Genomic DNA, 16,911 nt, shown 5'->3' on the forward strand with positions numbered 1-16,911 from the left:
TTTTTTTGGGTGTTGAGTTTGATAAGTTCTTTGTAGATTTTGGATACTAACCCTTTATCTGATATGTCATTTGCAAATATCTTCTCCCATTCTGTCAGTTGCCTTCTAGCTTTGCTGATTGTTTCCTTCGCTGTGCAGAAGCTTTTTATTTTGATGGGGTCCCAGTAGTTCATTTTTGCTTTGTTTCCCTTGCCTCCGAGACGTGTTGAGTAAGAAGTTTCTGTGGCCAAGATCAAAGAGTTTTTTGCCTGCTTTCTCCTCGTAATCATTTAATTCTTAAAACAAAACAAAACAAAACAAAACCCTCAAAACACTGAAAGGAAGGGAGGAGTTATTTCTTTATACCACAGTTAAAGGAATGGGGGGTCAGAGAGGTTAGGTCACTTGCTCAAGGCCACAGAGTCACGGAATGGTTAAGCTAGGATTCAAACCCGAACCTGGCCAAGTCCAAAGCCCACATGCTTTCCAGCACACTCTACTCTGTGGTGCATTAATCTCACTGCGGGACTATGAGCATGGCTGTACTTAATTCTTCTGCGACAACTGTGCATAATGAACAGCTCCAGAAATTTCTCCACCCACACTTCTCCCTCTCCTCCTGAATTCCTCCCTAATATCCTTTCTTACTTTGCTTTCATCAATAGCAATACCTCACATTTGTATGGTACTTTACAGATATTTATCAGGAGCTTTCACAGCAACCCTGGGACGCAGTATCAGTAGGTGTGCAGTATATAGATGTGGAACCTGGATCTGGAGGGGATGATGGAATTGGCTCTTTGTCAGAGAGCAAGTCAGCGTCTGAGCCGATTCCAAAAGGAAGATGGGGCTGTGGGCCAGGTCACTGGGGAGACTGCAGGGCAGAACAGGGAGCTACGACCGATGAAAGGCAGGTCAAAGGGAATGGGGCAGGCAGGGCGATTTGGGGAGCTGAGCATTTCACTACAGAGGCTGAATTCTGTTTGCTGGGAATTACAGAATTTTCGGAGAGTTCTGTTTCGCATTTTGCTGTTTAGAGCACTTGTATAATCCCCTAACTTCTGACTCTGAAAATTCTTGCTTCAGCCAAAGAATTGCTTTTCTTTTGATATTCCTCTTCTAAAAGCATTATGCGTTCTCTTCTTCCATCCGTACATGCATAATTTCTGACGCAGGCCTTCACCCCATCTTGCACAGACAACTGCAGCAGCTTTCTGATTTGTCCCCCTGTCTTTAGCCAGCATCCCCTCCCCAGCATTTAACACTAGACTGATTCCTCTTAAATGAAAATTCAATCATGTTATTTCTCTACTTAACATCTGTTAGTGCCTCCCAATCACCTTTGGGATGACGTCCAGACTCCTTATTACAACATACGATATCCTTCATAACTAGACCTCTACCCACCCCTCCCGGACCAATTCACAGCACTGCTGAACTCTTGCCTATTTTCACGCACCTCTGTGTCTTTTCACATCACTGTCCTTCTGCCTGCAATTGGCTCTCTCTCCCACTCTACCCAGTTCATTGCCAGGCGGATGCCCCCCCCCCCTCTCTTCACTGGGCACTGTCTCCTTTCCTACTGGCCTGGGAAGACTTAGGGTTCCCCTCCCCACGTTCTCATCACATATGTTCTTGTTGGTCTGCGGGTCTCTCCCCTCACCAATCTGAGACACATGCTTGGGAAGGACTTTACCTTTTCATTTTTGATCTATTGCTATCCTCAATCCAGTGTCCTTTCTTGGATGTGGATCTTTCCAAGGGTAGGGTAGTACTTTTTGTAATGATGGGGAGGCAACCGATACTTTTTCTTTTTTTCAAGCACAATAAGGGGCCAAGGGTTAAGCTCTAAGTGTAAAAGTGTGTTTTTGGTGTTTGTTTTGGGGGTTGGGGAGAAGGGTTTCATTCTTAAACCACCTTGGTAGCATCTTCCCTCTTTATTGTCCACCTTGAAGATGACTACACATTCTTTCTCCCCCACTTAATATTTTAAAACTTATAAATGCTGGTGAAAAGAATGCAGATTTCCATCAGGTTCCAAAGGTTCAAATTCGAATTAGATAAAAAAGACATTTGTCTTCAGAGTTGAAGAAATGCAAAGTCCAAATAAGTGATGCAGTGGCCAGGAGAGGTTATGACCCGGGTTCTGGTCTATTCCATGAGCACCACAGGGATATGTGCCATGTAGGCTTTGAGCGTGACAAGCCTGTTTTTATTTTTTTTTTTTTAATTTTTTTTTTCAACGTTTATTTATTTTTGGGACAGAGAGAGACAGAGCATGAACGGGGGAGGGGCAGAGAGAGAGGGAGACACAGAATCGGAAACAGGCTCCAGGCTCCGAGCCATCAGCCCAGAGCCTGACGCGGGGCTCGAACTCCCGGACCGCGAGATCGTGACCTGGCTGAAGTCGGACGCTTAACCGACTGCGCCACCCAGGCGCCCCAAGCCTGTTTTTAAATAATGCCTCAGTGACAAGCATGAATCTGTACAGTTAGCTCCTTGGCTAAAATTTCCAGTTGTGCTACAGTCTCAGAAAGTAACTCTCCAAATTCCTGGCCCTGGATGGCCAGAAACCCTGGGAAGACACAAAATGATATGTAGAACTATTTTAAAGAATCAAAATTACCATTTATCTTATTTTTATATTATCATTATATTATGTTATCATTTATATTTTCGTATTAAGAAACCTCTGCCCAGTTGGTATTTACTTCTGGGTAGAAGCTGTCAAAGTAGGCATGTCTTCTTCCTCCCCCTTCCTTGTAAAGGTGACCTTGAAAGCATGTGACCTGCCTGGTATCAGATGAAGGAGGACTATGTGAATCATACTGGTCCCACTTGAAGGAGAAATAAACCCGCATTGTGTTGTGGGAGACCATGAAAGATAGAATTGTCCACTGTGACTCCCACACATCCTTGTCTCCAATAGCTGTGCCCCGACCACTTTTTTCCCCCCTTGTTTCTCTCCACCCTCTCTGATAAATTCAAATTGTTCAAACCATGGCTGCTAATCCACAATAGCAATTGTTCTCTCTTCTGAAAACTCTCCTTGATTTAATGATTCCTGAAACTGGCTTAACTATAGCAGATCTCTTCTTTCTAAAGCTCTATAAAGATTTCTGCTCTCCTTCAAGTTAGAAATCCCATTTGGACTTATGTCTAGAATTTTTGAGTCAAGATTTCTGTTAATGATGTTCTGGTTAACTTTTTTTCATGGTGCCAAGTCATCAAGATTGCAGGTCTCATTCACTGTCACATCATACCCTAGTTTATACTGATGAACATATTTGCTAAATTTATAAACAATATTGGAATATTTTATTGAACTTAGGTTTCATCACATTAAAAAATGTCCTTACTGGTGGATGGGGGTGGGAGGGAGGGGAGGGTGGGTGATGGGTATTGAGGAGGGCAACTTTTGGGATGAGCACTGGGTGTTGTATGGAAACCAATTTGACAATAAATTTCATATATTGAAAAAAAAATAAAAAAATAAAAAATAAAATGAAAAGAGCAAAAAAAAAAAAAATGTCCTTACTTAGGTTTATAGGAAACACTTAAATGCATGGGAAGGTTTGTCATTGGATAATTCAAGTCCTTAAAGGTATGTACATTCATAAATTAATTAAAAATATTCAAAGGTGTTTAATTTAATTTGGCTTATAAAACGAGACCAAATATTATTCAAGGGATCCTTAACTGTGATTCCTAAAATTTGCTAGACTTTTAAATAAAATAATATGATTTATAAGATGCACTCAACAGCTTCAGGAGGAAATGCATTTATTAACATGACTTTAATAAATCTAATAGTGCTTTCTATAATCAGCCCAAACCCTGAAAGGTCTTTTCTGTGCATAAAATCTACAGTCAAAGATAATTAAATGCCTTCATATTTAGCAGTTTGCTGTGGGACCAGGTAGAGCTGACACTGACAAATGACCCACATTGGAGTCACTACCCAAGGGAGAGTGAGATCTCACAGAGAAGGAGTCCAAAGAACAGAAAGCTGAGTGAAGGGATGGTAGAGGGAAAAGAGAATCTGCAGGAGAGGGTCCAGGAGAGAAGCTCTTGTTGTGGAGGGGGCGGCCAGAGAAACATGAATAGAGGTCAGGGGCAAGACAGGTAAGGCAAAGAACCCTCCTGAGTGCCAAGCAAGCACACTGTGAATTTGATACGTGGAAGTCAAGGAAGATATCTTGAACTTCAGTGTGAGGGGAAAAGGTCAGTTTTTCCCTGTTACTCCCTTACTAATGCTGATGTTTCTTCACCGGGGGAAAAAATGGACCGAAAGGAGGGAACACCTGAAACTGACTGGCTGAATAGTAAGACTGTTTCCATTACTGTCTGTCCTACCCTGACCCCTTCATGTTAACAGCTAAACAATAATAAGCCCTCACATGGGTATAGCACTTTACAGTGTACAAAGTACTTTATAAAAATCTCTAAATCTCATCCCCTTAACCTTCACTGCAGACCTCTGAGATCTTTACTTCTGTCATGCATTTTATTTCATCCCAAGTTGTCACACACGGAATCATAATCTCATATACTTCTAAAGCTTTAAGACACCTGAGAGATCAGTGGGCTCAAACTATTCCTTTCAGCCAATGAGGGACTGAGACCCGAAACACTTAAATGATTTTACTAAAGCCACACAGCTAGTTGGGATAACGTCAGTCAGGTTTTCCGTCTGGTGGATTGGTGGTTTTTACTTCCTCACAATGCTAAACCCAGTTAAAATATTGGGTTTTAAATGGAAGGTATGTATATGGGGGCAAGTGAGGAAGGAGAGAAAGAGGGGATGGGGATACACTGACCCTCATCTAAAAGCATGTGTTTGCAAGTTGGTGGAGAAATTCTGATACAATAAATTTTCAAAGGAGCTCAGATTTGCTTGTGGCATCTAATTATTACAGAAGTCTCAGTGCCCTAGTAGGAGACATTCTCCAGCATGGAGTACACATTATAATATTAGAAATAAGAGCTGTGGTAGGAAGCCTCTAAGTCTCCAGTTATCCCAGCCTCCTTGCGTAATCTTTTCCCCATGAGAATGTATTGGGCTCAGTGACTCACTTCCAATGAAGAGAAAACGGCAGAAGTAATGGGGTGTTACTTCTGAGATTAAGTTAGAAAAAGGCAATGGCTCTGTCTTGAGTATTCTCTCTGTGTCTCTGTTTCTTTCTCTCAGCACACTCACTCTGGAGGAAACTAGCTGTCATGTTTTCAGTCAGAACTGTGGGGGATCCCGTGGCAGGGAACTGAGGGAGGCCTTCAGCTCATAGCCAGTAGGAAACAGGGGCCCTTAGTCCAATTGCCCATGAGGAACAGAGGCCTGACAACAACCAAGTGAATAGATTTGGAATCGGACCCTCCCCACTGGAGTCTGCAGATGAGACTACAGCCCTATTGACAGCTTGACTGAAGCCTCATAAAAGCCCTTGAGCCAAAGGCTTTCAGAGAGTGGCACCCAGATTCTTGACTCATAGAAACTGTGACACAATCACTGTGTAGTGTTTTAAACTGCTGAGTTTTGGGCAATTTGTTTTCATCAACAGGTAACTAATACAAGGATGAAAATAAGGATGAAAGAAATCTTGGTTAATTGATTGCTTTCTCCCTTTGATCAGTGTGTATCACAGTGTTGAAAACAAACTTTGGACTGTTTTTAACTTTCCTTCGACACTGTTAATGATAAGCTTCCAAATCACAAAACTGAAAAGTTTATTTATCCCCTTAAATGTGTTAGCCCAAATTATGGTGAAAAATACATACTGATTGGACAGCATAAAATAAATGAATAAATTCCTAGAAACATAACTGTCTAAAACTGAATCAAGAAGAAAAAGAAAATTTGAACAGATGGATTACTACCAATGAAGTTGAATCAGTAATCAAAAAACTCCAAAAACAAAACTCTAGGGCCAGATGTCTTCACAAGTAAATTCTACCAAACATTTAAAGAGAATTAATACCTATCCTTCTCAAACTAGCACACAAAATAGAGGAGAAAGGAAAGCTTCCAAATTCATTTTACAAGGGCAGCATTACCCTAATACAAAGAAGTGATAAAGACACTACAAAGAGAGAGAGAGAGAAAGAGAGAGAGAGAGAGAGAGAGAGAGAGAGAGAGAAACTGTAGGCCAAGATCTCTGATGAACATAGATGCAAAAATCATCAACAAAACATTAGCAAACTATCTCCAGCAGTACACTGAAGAAAACATTCCCCATGATCAAGTGGGATTTATTCCAGGAAAGTAAGGATAGAACCATATTCACAAATCCATCAACGTGACACATCACATCAACAAGAGAAAGAATAAAAACCATATGATCATTTTAATAGATACAGAAAATGGATACAACATCCATTCATGATAAAGATTCTCGGCAAAGTAGGTTTAGAAATAACATACCCCAACATAATAAAAGCCATATATGACAAACCCACAGCTAACATCATACTCAAGGGTCCCTCTAAGATCAGGACCAAGACAGGGATGTCCACTCTTACCACTTTCATTAAACATAGTACTGGAAGTCCTAGCTACAGCAATCAGACAACAAAAAGAAATAAAAGGTACCCAAATTGGGAAAAGTATCCAAAAGGGAAAAGTAAAGCTTTTACTATTTGCAGAAGGCATGAAAACCCAAAGACTCCATCAAAAAACTACTAGAACTGGTAAACAAATTCAGTAAATTTATAGGATACAAAATTAATATACAGAAATTTATTGCATTTCTATACAATAATAATGAAGTAACAGAGAAATTAAGAAAATGACCCCCCCATTTAAAATTACACCAAAAAGAATAAAATACCCAGGAATAAACTTAACCAAGCAGGTGAAAGACCTGTGTACTCTGTAAAGTATAAAACACTGATGAAAGAAATTGAAGGTGACATGAACAAATGGAAAGATATTCTATGTTCATGAATTGGAAGAACCGATATTGTTGAAATGTCCATACTGCCCAAAGCAATCTATAGAATTAAAGCAATCCCTATCAAAATACCAACAATATTTTTCACAGAACTAAAAATGGTACTAAAATTTGTATGGAACCACAGAAGATCCCAAATAGTCAAAGCAATTGAGAAAGAACAAAGCTAGAGGTATCGCAATCCCAGATTTCAAGATATTCTACAAAGCTGCAGCAATCAAAGCCCTATGGTACTGGCACAAAAACAGACACATAGATCAATGGAACAGGATAAAGAGCGCAGGAATAAGCCCACGCCTGTATGGCCAATTAATCTACGACAAAGGAGGAAAGAATATACAAGGGGGAAAAGACAGTCTCTTCAACAAATAGTACTGGGAAAACTGGGCAGCTACATGCAAAAGAATGAAACTGGATTACTTTCGTATACCATGTACAAAAATAAATTCAAAATAAATTTAAAGCCTAAATGTGAGACCTAAAATGATAAACCTCCTAGAAGGAAATACAGGCAGTAATTTCTTGGACATTGACCTTAGAAACATTTTTCTAGGTATGTCCCCTCAGGCAAGGGAAACAAAAGCAAAATTCAACTGTTGGGACTACATTTAAAAAAAAAAAACAAAACGCTTTTGCACAGTGAAGGAAACCACCAAAAAACCAAAAACACTGGGGAGCCTGGGTGGCTCAGTGGGTTAAGCATTCAACTTTGGCTCAGGTCATGATCTCATGGTTTGTGGGTTCGAGCCCTGCATCAAGATCTGTGCTGACAGCTCAGAACTTGCAGCCTTCTTTAGATTCTGTGTCTCCTTCTCTCTTTGCACCTCCCTTGCTCACTCTGCCTCTCTCTCTCTCTCTCTCTCTGTCTCTTTCAAAAATAAATAAACATTAAAAATATTAAAAAATATTTTTAAATGAATAAACGTTAAAAAAAATTTTTTTTGGGGCGCCTGGGTGGCGCAGTCAGTTAAGCGTCCGACTTCAGCCAGGTCATGATCTCGCGGTCCGGGAGTTCGAGCCCCGCGTCAGGCTCTGGGCTGATGGCTCAGAGCCTGGAGCCTGTTTCCGATTCTGTGTCTCCCTCTCTCTCTGCCCCTCCCCCGTTCATGCTCTGTCTCTCTCTGTCCCAAAAATAAAATAAACGTTGAAAAAAAAAATTTAAAAAAATAATAAAAAAAAAAATTTTTTTTAAAAAAGCCAAAAGGCAACCAACCTCCTGAATAGAAGATATATGGAAATGATATATCTGATAAAGGGTTAATATCCAAAATATTTAGAAGACTTTTACAAGTCAACACCAAAAAAAAAAAAAAAAAAGAAAACCAAAACCAAACCAAAACAAACAAAATCCTATTCAAAAATGGGCAGAGGACCTGAATAGATATTCTTCCAGAGAAGACATACAAATGGTCAACAGACACATGAAAAGATGCTCAACATCACTCATCATCAGGGAAATGCACATCAAAACCACAATGAGATGTCACCTTACACCTGTCAGAATGGCTAAAATCAAAAACACAAGGAAGAACAAGAGTTGGCAAGGATGTGGATAAAGGGGAGTCCTCATGAACTGTTGGTGGGAATGTAAATTGGTGCAGTCACTGTGGAAAACATTATGGAGGTTGCTCAAAAATAAAAATAGAATTATCATACAACCCAGTAATTTCACTACTGGGTATTTGCCCAAAGAAAATGAAAACACTAATTTGAAAAGATATATGCACCCCTATATTTATTGCAGCATTATTTACAATAGCCAAGATATGAACACAACTCAAGTGTCTATCCATAGATGAATGACTAAAGATGTTATACGTATATATGGGGGAATATTACTCAGCCATAAAAAAGAATGAGATCTTGCCATTTGCAACAACAATGATAGATCTAGAGGATATAATGTTAAGTGAAATAAGCCAGTCAGAGAAAGACAAATATCATATGATTTCACTCATATGTAGAATTTAATAAACAAAACAAATGAATGAACAAAGAAAAAAAAAGAGACAACCAAAAAAATACTCTTAAATACAGAGAAGAAACTAAAGGTTGCCAGAAGGGAGGTGAGTAGGGGGCTGGGTGAAATAGATAAAGGGAATTAAGAGTATACTTATATTAATGAGCATATAGTAATGCATAGAAGTTTTAAAATCTTTTTTTTTTTTCAACGTTTATTTATTTTTGTGACAGAGAGAGACAGAGCATGAACGGGGGAGGGGCAGAGAGAGAGGGAGACACAGAATCAGAAACAGGCTCCAGGCTCTGAGCCATCAGCCCAGAGCCCGACGCGGGGCTCGAACTCCCAGACTGCGAGATCGTGACCTGGCTGAAGTCGGACGCTTAACCGACTGCGCCACCCAGGCGCCCCAGTTTTAAATCATTATATTTTACATCTGAAACTAATATAACACTGTATGTCAATATACTTCAATAGAAAAAAGAAAAAAGGTCCTTCTTGGTAATGAGCAAAGACTTTACTTAGGAACAAAGTCAGCTATAATTTATTTCATCAACTTATCATATTTTAGGTGCCAGGTCTAGAATTGTTTTTAAAGACATGGTTGAGTTGCTACTTGTAGGTGTGAATCACTGTCTGGGCCAGAGTGCTTCTCTTTTTTCCGGGTGCCCCTTCCCAACAAGTGGCCAGTTCTGGAAGTTGCCCAAGGAGTGCCTGCACTTTTGCTGACAGTGTGGTGCTTATTTTCAGAGCTGAAGATATGTCTGCAAAAGGCATAAAAATTCCTGTTTTATAATCACATCTAGAAAGAGAAATATATCCATGTTCTACCTCCCAGCTCCCCAGCCGGGAAGATGGAGGTTTAGAAGAAAATAGAAGCTTCTTGCAAAACAGGAATGTCAAATTGCATGGCAGAAGAAACAGACCTGGTCTAAAGGCGTGAGCTCTTAAACTTAGAAAGTACAGTTCTGTGGATGCTTGGCAAGGGGGGAGATTCCAAAGTGCCATGTAGCCAAAACCAAAGGGAACTGTGATCATTTTGGATGTCTGTCAATAAACCCAGAATGGTGGATCAGGGGAGAAGTCAAGAAGAGTGGTGACCAATGAAGATTAATTGAATTTGAAGTTCCTATGAGTAAAGAACAGCTCATTTGTATCTGAGTGCTGGGCTAGAAGCCCAACTAGCACCTTCTCCCCCATTTTTTTGTTGCTAATTCCTTTTAAGAAAAGCTTTTAGAAGAACCAGCCCAAAGAAATGAAAGAGACTTCCACAGCCTCATGAAGGAGATACAGTCAGCGTCTCTCAATAGCTCCTTCCCCCTTACTCTTTTCTCTTCTTTCTACTGTTACTTCTCTCTGTCTCTGTCTCTGTCTCTCTCTCTCTCTCTCTCCCCTCCATTTGTCCTTCAAAACACTTGCTAGCCTCTTGCACCAGCCTCTTCTGCTTTATAATAGGGAAGCAAACAACCCCTCCGAAAGGTGGAGGTGGAGACCTGAGGAAGGACTGTCACAAGAGGCCACTCTGCATCTCTTGTGAGTCTTTCCATCCTTAGCAGCACTAAAACTGTCTTTCTACTATTTTTTAATTGTGAGGCTCATTATTTCTAGACATGGCCCTTTCCAAATCTGTTTTCCTCTCTAATAGAGAGGCCTCCATCAACAAGGAAAAGAACATTGACGTTTTCCAACAATATAACTTACTAATGACCCAGGGTGGCTTTTAAATACAGAAGTACTTTGGGGGCCCTATTGTGTGAGAGGAGCAGCCAGGAAAGGTGCCCTGCCAGCTGTGGAACCTGTGATTGGTTTCTAGAAAACCTATACAAGAAAGAAAGAAGAAAGAAGAAAGAAAGAAAGAAGAAAGAAAGAAAGAAAGAAAGAAAGAAAGAAAGAAATAAGAAAGAAAGAAAAGAAAAAGAAGAAAGGAAGAGGAAAGGAAGAAGGAAAGAAAGAAAGAAAGAAAGAAAGAAAGAAAGAAAGAAGAAAGAAGAAAGAAGAAAGAACATAAAGAAAGAAAGAAAGAAAGAAAGAGAAAGTTAAAGGACACCATGTAAGAAGTAAAAGAAATAAATTGAACACATATGTATAATCATTATTCATATGAGCATTCTCTGTATTACTTCATAACACAGCTGTATACACAAAGAAAGGTCCCCTTTGCTTCTTCCTTTTGGAGTCTTATTAATTTCTGTTTAATGAAACACAAATGTGTGTGTGCTTCATTTTGAGGAGCATGCTCTAGTTGGGTGTTTGTTAGGCGCTGGCCAGAGTGGCCGTGTCCATCTAATACAAGTGTCTGTAGGCCTTTCAAAGCCCCTTGACAGGGCATCTTTTGAGCATGCTAGTTGCCATGGTCCCCGGTGTGCTGATTTGCAAGGAAAATTGGAAGCCATGCTCATTACGTCAAAAACTACATCGGGGGATAAAGAGAACATGTTTGTTTCGAGAGCTGGCAATTGGGGTTTGTTAGCCTCCCCACCCACACACTTCCATCAAACAATGTCTCATTCAACTACATAAGTCAAAGTTTACAACTCCCATCTTTCCAGCTGGAATAGGCTTGGGGAGTGTGAATGGAATAGCATCACTCACAGAATCACAGCACAGGCTCACGTGCTGACCTGTCGTAGTGACTTGCAAACACAGTAGAGGGGGCATGGATGGGTGGAGGACTGGGAACATTGACCACCTGTGTTCTGAGACCATCTGGCACCAATCAGATGTCTGACCCAGGCTTGCGACATTTTGGGTTTTCTTCATCTGTAAAATGAAGTGGGTAGAAGATAGCATCTGTAGGGTCCCTCTCTTCTCCCAACGTCTGTGATTCGAAAACACACTCTATGCTGAGACACTCATGGTGTATGCTCAGGCACACACATAGAGCTTTACTTGCTTCATTTTGTTTTGTTTTTTCCTTAATGCTTACTGGTTTGAGAGCATAAATGGAATGCCTCATATTTTTGTATGAAGTGTGTATACAAAACCAACCCCCTGTTCCAATACAGTTGTCCAACCTACAAACAAAAGAGCTACAGTAGCTTAAGAACTAACCTCAGAAAGCATCGATTTTAATCACTTATGATTACTTTCCTTAGTAATTATTATAATCTTCTTTGAATAATCAAAATGCTACCTGTAGTGAGTTCTGATTCTTACCATCATTTCCTTTTGGTTATGTTACATGAAAATTTATGCCTCAAGTATTCTAAAGTTTAGATTCTACAAGTACCTACTTATATAAATTATAATTACATAAATTATTTTATTATTTATATATTATATTTATATAAATTATTTTATAATTATATATTTTACAATTATATATATATATATATATATATATAGTAAGGAAAGGTGAGCCTAGATAATTCTCTCAAAGTCTCATGGCAAAGTGGCAAAGCTTAGGTTTGAGTATCAATACTGTTGATGTTAAAACTCATTCTTTTCCTATCTACTGGGCCACTTCTTTTCTTCTTCCTGCCGGTTTTCACTTAAAAGACTCTGGAACTCAGGGTGAGAACAGAAAGGTTTACTATAAAGGAATAAATCCAATGAAAATGTGCTAGAGCCTAGTAAGATTTTTCCAGAAAAGGTAAAATCACACTAATTAAAGAGGTATATGTATGTATGTATGTGTGTAATACTAAAAAGTGGCTAATATCCAGGGAGACAAAGGCATGCCAAAAGGTTAATAATATTTGTCTCCATTTTATTAAGCTAATTATTCAAATAAAACTACTAAATGTTGAAAGCCTGCATATTGTATCAGGAAACTATTTATCCACTGACAACTGTGATGAAGGAATAAAAGCACTTTAGAGCTGAGTTGGAGTAAAAAAAATCAAGACTCAGTGAGGCCAACAAAGTCACACTGCGTCAACTGAACTGCATGATTATTATTTTTAGCATTTGGGGATTTAATTTTCTTTCACTGTAGGATTACTTAAGCATCAAATGAGTTTGTGGATATGAAATTGGGTTGTAAAATGAAATGCTTAACCAATGTTAATTGCTATTGAACAAATATTGATTTGCTTGTTTTAACAAATGCTTATATAGTCGCCTTTGCCAGGTCCTATTTTAAGAGCTTGATTCTCCTAAGGACACTAAGAGATATTTACTACTATTATCTACATTGTATAAATAAGGAAACAGAAGCCCACAGATCAGCAATAACTTGAAAGAGCGTAGCCCTCTATGCCCTTGGTATTTAGTGTTACAGATCCTTAATATATATTATAGTTGACTTCATCCTGATTTCCAAAATATTTAATAAATTGTTTCTGTTTTATTCCCTCTGAAAAATATGCCTTGTTGAAACTGTGATTAAAGTTTTTATTTCCTTTCTCTTCTAATTCCTTTCAATTCCATATACTCTGTTTCCTGTGAATCAGACTGAAGAAAACAAGAAATCTATTGCTGTTGAGAGCAACAACAAGTTGTTGATAAATATCCACCCCTGAGAATCACTATTCTACTTTCTATCTCTGTAAATTTAAATACTCCAAATACCTCATTTAAATGAAATCATATAGTATTTGTCTTTTTGGCTTATTTCACTTAGCATAACATCCTCAAGTTTCATCCATGTCATAGTATGTGTCAAAAGTTCCTTCCTTTTATGGCTGAATGATATTCCACTGTATATATAGAACATATTTTATCTATCCATTCATCTGTTGATGGACACTTGAATTGTTTCCACCTTTTGGCTATTGTGAATAATGTTGCAAAAAACTTGAGTGTACCAATATTTGTTTGAGTCTCTGCTTTCAATTCTTTGGGGTGTATACCCATAAGTGGAATTGCTAGATCATATGGTAAGTCTATTTTCACCTTTTTTGAGACACCTATATACTGTTTTTCAGAGGAGCTGTGCTACTCTACATTCCCACCAACAATGCATAAGAATTCAAATTTCTCCACACCCTCACCAACACTTGTTAGTTTCTACTCTTGGATAGTAGCGATCCAATTAGAGATGAAGAAGTTTTCTCATTATGGTTTTGATTTGCATTTTCCTAATCATTAGTGATGCTGAGCATCTTTTCATGCACTTATGAGCCATTTACATATCTTCTCTGGAGAAATGTCTATTTAAATCCTCTGTCCATTTTCTAATCAGTTTGTTTGCTGTTGTTGGTCTTGAATTGTAAGAGTTCTTTATATATTCTGGATATTAATCCCTTAGCAGCTATAGGATTTTTACATATTTTCTCCCATGCTATGGATTGCCTTTTTATTCTGTTTGTATTTGTCTTTAAACTGGATTTTTATTTTTACAGTGTTGTGTTTAAAACAGTTTCCTTCCTTGCTTGAGACTTTTTACTCACGGAAGTATGTTTATTGAGCCTATTCCCTAGATGTACTGCACAATTTGTGAAACTGTTAATAGAACTTTGTGAGCTAGACTTTAACCACCATACACAGCCGGAGGCCATTCAGGAGACAGAAACCATACCAATGATTATAACAGAATGAATCTAATATAAAGAATTGTTACATGGGTGATGGAAAACTGAAAAAGTGAAAGGAGGGAAATTGAGACAACACTGCAATAGTAACTACAGGAAGGAGCTACTATCCCTATGGCAAGTGGAAGGAGGGGCTTGTGACTCAAACGTCTGCTAATATCTTGGAGGGGCATTGATGAAGTTGGATCTAGGAGTGTGGGAACATGGCAGATGAATTGCTGTCACGTGGGTGAATAAGCCTTATGGTGGTGATGCTGATATGACATGAAGCAAACAGGAAAAAAAGCATATATCCCTTCTCCCTCCTGTAGCCTTCCAGTCTCCCTCTAGCACACGCATTGTCAGAGCCTAATAGGAAGCAACCGTTAGAGACAGGTGGTTTCCTGAGTGTCTCTCCTAGGATCACTAACAGAACACAGAAGGGTGGATTTACAGCTCAAAGAAAATGGCTTAATAACATGTTACAGCTACCAAAACCTCTTCAACTCTCTGTCGTTAGAAGTGAGAAAGCTTTGCTCATGTTTGTAAGCCCAAACTAGCACAATGCCAGGAATATAATAAGTATTGAAAAGCATTTGCTGAATGAAAAATGTATGAATCTAGAAAACAGATTTCTAGAAAGGAAATACAATGCTCAATTTACTGCTTTGTTCTTCACTCACCTAGGACTTTAATCATATTTTAATTTCTAGTTGCTCTCAGTGAAAATTTCTTGCTTATAACCTCATTTATTACAGTGGTTTCCATTTGCTGGGCAATTTTGTTGTGTTAAAGGTTCAATATACTTTTAATTCCTTTCAGAAATCCTGCAAGTTAAGGTATCCTTATTCCCATTTTACCAATGAGAAAACTGAGGCTCAGGGGTTAAACAATATGTTCAAGATCATCCAGCTAATAGATACTAGAAACAGGATGTAAAACTTAGGTCTGTTTGTTTCCAGAAACTGCACTCTTAGTGACTAACTTCACATGCTCAGTCTTTCACATGGTATTGACTATCATTTAAAAAACTTTTTTTAAATTTTATTTGAGAGAGAGAGTGGGGGAGAGAGGCAGAGGGAGAGAGAAAGAGAATCTTAAGCAGCTTCACAATCAGCATGGAGCCCAAAGCAGGCCTCAATCCCATGACCCTGGGATCAAGACCTGAGCTGAAATCAAGAGTCCGACACTCAAATGTCTGAGCCACTCAGGCACCCCTTGACTACCATTTTTAGACACTCATTGGACAATACTTTGGCCTTCTTTTCTGTCTTAGATGTCCTCTCAGCAAACTCGACACTATGAAAAAATGACTGAACAAGTCATTCTGCAGTCCTGTATATAGAACCTTTCTGTCACCTTTTACAAAATAACTCTAATACAGAGGGGTCAATCCTAGACTACCTTGAACTTCCAAACACAGGTTTACCAGTGCTCAAGTCCTTTCTCACTCCACAAGAAGGTTTCATAGTCGTGCTGATGGTTGGCAAACTTCAGTCTGTGGATTGCCTGTAAATAATATTTTATCAAGACACAGCTTGTTCATTTTTTTATCTATTGTCTATGGCTGTTTTCACACAACGGCAGGGTTGACTAGTTGCAACAGAGACTATGGCCCACAAAGCCCAACATAGTTCCATCTGGCTCTTCACAGAGAATTTACTGGCCCCTGGTCTATACAGACCAATGACCCAGTTGATCTCCCATCCACCTCATCAGTACTTGGAACTGCTTCATCTCAGTGCCTTGGGATTGGGAGTTTTTCTTCGGTCATCACCCACATAACGAAAGCAGGGCTACAAACCACACTAGACTTTGAATCCTGAGTGTGGCTTCCTGTGTTAGCCTTGAAATAGTGTTTCCCTCTCCAAGAAATACGCACTCCTAGGGCAAGTGGAAAGTGTTGCCTGATCGTTAAAGCATCTGGGATAATTATTTAAGTCATTTTAGGGTTTTTTTTTTAACTTTAAAAAAGAAAAAAAAAGAAGCAAGGGCCAAAGTCTTCAGTTTCAAAGAGAATCATTCACACAGGAGAACAATAAACTTTCCACCAAATGCTTTTACACACACCCAAAAAAGGCAAATCATTTTTAATCTTGCTATTTTATGAGTTCATTGATTGCATTTCTTTTTTTTCCCAGATGATCTAAAAACACAAATATGTCTGCGTTCCTGTTCTAAAACCTTAAAAGTCCCTATACCTTAACTTCCCTGCCAGTTCTACAAAGGGATAGCATTATTTTACCAATGTAGAAAAATAAAGCTTCTGAAAAAAATAAGTAAGCTTAAGTATATTAAGTACATTTCTTTGAACTTCGTAGGGCAAAGTAAATACTGCTTAAATTTACTTAACTAAGTGGATGTACTCATGAAATTGTGTGGAAAGTAAACATCTATATGTGAGATCATGATTTCCAATATTGGAGAGAAAAATTTTGGCTCCAATATATAATGAAATCACAGTAATGCACCAAAGACCATGCTATGTTTGACAATTCACATGTACTGTGCATTTGGCTCTCCCATGAAAACATTTGAAGAAAACTTCACAAAATGGACAAAGCACAATGAA

Source organism: Lynx canadensis, chromosome A1, assembly GCF_007474595.2.
Source record: "Lynx canadensis isolate LIC74 chromosome A1, mLynCan4.pri.v2, whole genome shotgun sequence".
NCBI classification, from domain to species: Eukaryota; Metazoa; Chordata; class Mammalia; order Carnivora; family Felidae; genus Lynx; species Lynx canadensis.